We start from the raw sequence: 4,342 nt of genomic DNA, 5'->3' as shown, positions 1-4,342 counted from the left end.
GGATCAAGCACAGGCTGGGTGGAGAGCGCTGTCCTCTCCACCCACGTTGTGCTCGGGGCAGATGAAGCACTGTCCCGGCTACAGGGGTCTCTGGCAGAGCCGCCTGCACAGCAGGCAGAGCTCTGAAGTGCTCCCACATCCCTGCACGGTCACGGCAGCAGGGACTCAGCCGGCCCCTTTGGCTGCCCCATGGCACTGCTCCCTCCCTTCTCCCCATTCAGGAAGCAGAGGTACAGACATGACCACCCAGCACGGGCACACGCTGGTCCCTCTCCTGTCCTTCCTACCAGGGATGGGCATGGCACAGCTCAGCTCAGCTCAGCTTCAGCAGCACACACATGCATCCTCCGTGCTGCTCTCCTGGTCCCCTGGCCATCCCATTTGGTCCAGAGGGACATCCCCCAGGAGCGTGCATGTGCTAGCCTCCAACAGATGCGCTGTCCCACAGACACCTGGCCAGGGCTGGACCTCTGGAGAAGTGGGGAGGGGAATTTTGCCTTTTCCCTCTGGGTTTCCCACGTCAGTTCCTGGGAGTGGAAAAGAGCGTTCCCTGTGAGCAGGGGAGGTGCAGGGAGGTTGCCGCTCATGAAGGAGCAGGGAGGTGTACGGAGGTTGCATCACATGAAGGGGCTGGTGAAGACGGGGCCATGAGATGCTCTCAGGTTCCATTTGTGTCTGCTGAGGATTGCCTTTCTGCTCTTCTTTGCGGAGGACAGAGGGCAGAATGGATAGCATTCACTAAACCCTGATTTACTCTCTTATAGCCCTAGCAAAGGGTGTGCCTTCTGCTTGGTGCTGATCCTAAACACTTCTGATTCCTCTCACCATTCCCTCCCGGTGAGCCTCCCCACCCCCCCACCCCAGCAAGACCTACCTCTGCACACAAACACACAGGGGTGAAGGGGAAGGTCAGTGGCACCAGCCCAGCAGCCGTGACCCCCCATGCGCACAGCAGCCCTGCCTCGGGACACAGGTCCTTCCCTGGGCCCTGGGCCTTCCCCAGCCTCCGTCAGACCCCTGAGGTTCCCACCGCTTTGTCTGGGATCCTTCCTGGGGACTGTGAGCAAAATCCAGGGTGCCGAGCAGCACAGTCCCCCAGGCACCCCACCACGGGGGCACCGTCCCTGGGTGGACTCCAACCAACAACCTTTCTGTTTACAGCCGAACGTGCTGCGTGCTGTGCCACAGAAACCCCCCACCTGGGGTTGTGCCGGGGGCTCCAGTGTCAGCACTGTCCTGGTGCTGCAAGAATGGGAATGTCCCTGAGCCCAACCCTGTACCCAGCCCCAGGCAGGGGGACGCTGCCCTTTGCCCATGGCCGGGTGCTGGTGGACAGCGTGGTGCAGGGGGAGGCCTGGAGCCTGGCTGAGGGGCTCTGGGCAGCTCCCTGCCCAGCACCAGCTCTGCCTGCTCCCCTGCTCCCTCCACCCCACACCCTGGGGGCAATCAGAGCTGTGGGCACATCCCCCTGGGGAGGGCATTTCCCTCACACCACTCCCTCCTGCTGCTGCCCTCGTGGACACAGGTGACGCACACAGGAGTGCTGCCTGCGCTGGCAGAGGTGACTCAGGGAAGGGGCTTGCCCCTCTCCATCGAGCCTCCCCTGGCAGGACCAGAGCCTGGCAGCAGCGCCTGCAGCGACACTCTCCTCCTGACCCAATTAGCTGCAGAGATGCTGAAGGGGCAGTGCTCCGTGGGGTGGCCCTGTGCAGGAGCAGTCCCAGGGCAGAGGCAAGGCCAGCTTCCCCCACGGCCAGGCAGGAGGGTCTGAATGGAGTTTTCTGGGGAGGGTCTGAGGGCAGCAGGGCACAAGGGGGCTGTGCTTGTCAGGGACATGGCATGGGAGGAGAGGGCACCCCAGAGCACACCCCCCATCTACGTATGCCATGTGTAAGGGGATGTAGCTCAGTGGAAGAGCGCCTGCTTTGCATGCAGGAGGTCCTGGGTTCAATCCCCAGCATCTCCAGGAAGGACTTTTCTCCTCCATCTCCACCCCTTAGCTATGGTGCTAAGGGCTGCCTTGGCCAGGGCCCCTCTGTGGTTCTGTGGAGACTGATGCCATGCAGGGACGGCGCCTGGGTCTCTGAGCCATGTGTCGTCACAGCCTCTGGGCTTCCCCTGCTGCCACACAAGTCAGCTGGAAGAGACTTTTCCCAAGGGCTTGTTTTAGTTCGACCTGATGCCCATATGCAGATCTGCAAGGAGTTGTAAATACTGGAAAGCTAGGTAGAGAAGTGCTCCATTCTCAGCAGGTGGCTGGGTGCCTCCGCAGCCTTTCCTCCAACCATCTCGTGCCTGTTTTGCCCCTTTCTCCCTTTGCTGTTGGCCCTGTAGCAACCGCAGGTTCTGCAGGTGCGCTTCTCCCTTGTGTTCTTGAGAGCAAGCTTTTGGCCAGGCAGGGAAGCAGCCATGGGATCAGGTAGGGACAGTTAGGATTTACGGTTGCATATCCATAATTAGTGTTCCAGTTAGTAAAGGCAGCAGTGGCCTGGTATTTCTCTGGCTTTTATAACCATGGAGATGCCTGTCAGTTTAGTTTCGTGCAAGGAACAGCAGAGTTTTGGTTAGGAAATGTGGGAGGGATCCTAAGCCATCGGGACAGATGCCACTTCCTCACTGGAGGAGCTGGCGGGGTGGATCTCAAATGTGGGCCGGAGAGCCCAGGAGGGGCAACTCTCCTGCCTTTGCCATGGCCAGATTGCTGGCGCTGGCTGGGGCTTCTCTGGGCCAGAGCAAGGGGGAGTGCAAGAGTAAGTTGTGCAAGCTGTCCCACTGTTGCCAAAGGGCTGGTAGAGGTCTGTTGCTTTACCAAAAAATTGATGGTCTCACGTGAAAACGCATCATTTTTGTCAGCTAGCTACTGCTGCTGTGAGATGGTATTTAGAGGGAAAGTGGCACACAGAAGCACCTCTCTAGTTAGCCTTCTTCCTTAAGGCATTCGAGACTGCTCCACAGAAGAACACTCTGTGGATGAGATGAGGAGCAAGGTCACAATATCTTGGCAAAAGTCATTGTCCTGCTGTAGCTCAGACATGGGCTGTGAGTCGGCCCTTGACTGGGCTGTGAAAGCCCCATGCTTCATTCTCGAAAAGCAGTAGGTTTGAAAGCCAACCTAGGGTACATTGAAAGCTCCACAACACAACCACATGCTTTCACGTGCCTTAAAGAAATCTTCTGGTGAAGCGCCTGGACAACATAGCCTTTGGGAATGATGGGGGTCTACGCAAAGGCAAGAGCCTCTGCAGGGCTCACCTTTCATGTTACAACTAACCCCAGGCTCAACCCCCGTTGGGCATTTTGGAATGGTCCATCTAAGTCAGGAAGAAAAGCATGCACCTTCCTTTTTGCAGAGACAGCGTCGGTGGTGGGAGTTGAAAGAAAACTTGCCCAAGTAAAGAAGTAGCACCGAGTCAACTGGTGAACTGGTGTCACACTGGCTTTGTGCTCTCTTAGGGTGAGCCTAGAGCACTTTGTCCCCAGGTGCTCACTTTGGGTTGACAGTGTCCACTCTGTGGGGCCTGGGGGCACCCAGGAAAGCAGTCAAGGGCTCTGTTGAGCAGCAGAGCCCCAAGTGCATGCTCGTGGGGCAGACGGAGGGGTTTAGGGGACCTGAGCCCCACAAGTGAACTGGTGCATGAGAAGGGTCTGTGGGGAGCAGGGGGCAGGCGGAGGCTGCCCAGGGATGGCAGAGCCCTTGGTGACTGTGCTCCTGTGATGTCTCCCCGTGTCACAGTCAGGTGCTGGCACGGCCTCAGTCCCGCAGTGTGCAGGGGGACAGGACAGGGCAGCAGTGCACAGGACTCGTGGAGGAGGACCCTGAGCGCAGCCCACGCCTTTCCCTGCAGCCCTCGGGCAGCCCCACAGGACCGAGGCGTTTTCCTGAGGCCTCCCCAGTTCCCACCCTGTGTAAGACAAGAGGGGTGCCATTTGCCTGGGGTCCAGGGTGGCCGAGCGGGTTGGGGGGAGGTGGTGATGCGGGGCTGGGACAATGGTGTCCACAGCCACCACTAGCCCTGCAGGGTCAAGGTGTCCCAGGAAGGGCTGGGACCCGCCACCAGGAGCGCCGGGGAGACACCAGCATCACCTGCTCTGGCTCTGGGAGGGGCTGCCTGGGAGCAGCCTGGCCCCATGGTTGGGCCTGGCTTGGGCTCCATGGCCCAGCACAGCCAGGGGAAGGCAAGGACATTCCGGGATTGCTGGCATCACCCCCACTAGCTTTGCTTGTAAGAGGCACTCCTGGAAGCGGTGCCTTGGCAAAATGTGTTGGCATCTGCCCAGCGAAGCCCTTCGTCTGGGAAAGGCACAGCCACGTGCCTGATTTCTGATGTTGGTCCCTTGCTCA

At 59.3% G+C, this 4,342-nt stretch overlaps 1 non-coding gene across 1 annotated transcript; it reads left to right on the top strand.

Moving 5' to 3' along the window:
- Positions 1-1,894: 1,894 nt before the first annotated feature.
- Positions 1,895-1,966, top strand: TRNAA-UGC (transfer RNA alanine (anticodon UGC)). Its single transcript has one exon. It is a non-coding gene; the product is annotated as a tRNA-Ala (tRNA).
- The last annotated feature ends 2,376 nt before the right edge of the window (positions 1,967-4,342 follow it).

Source organism: Rhea pennata, unplaced genomic scaffold, assembly GCF_028389875.1.
Source record: "Rhea pennata isolate bPtePen1 unplaced genomic scaffold, bPtePen1.pri scaffold_26, whole genome shotgun sequence".
NCBI lineage: Eukaryota > Metazoa > Chordata > Aves > Rheiformes > Rheidae > Rhea > Rhea pennata.
This window is presented reverse-complemented; position numbering and strand designations above follow the sequence as displayed.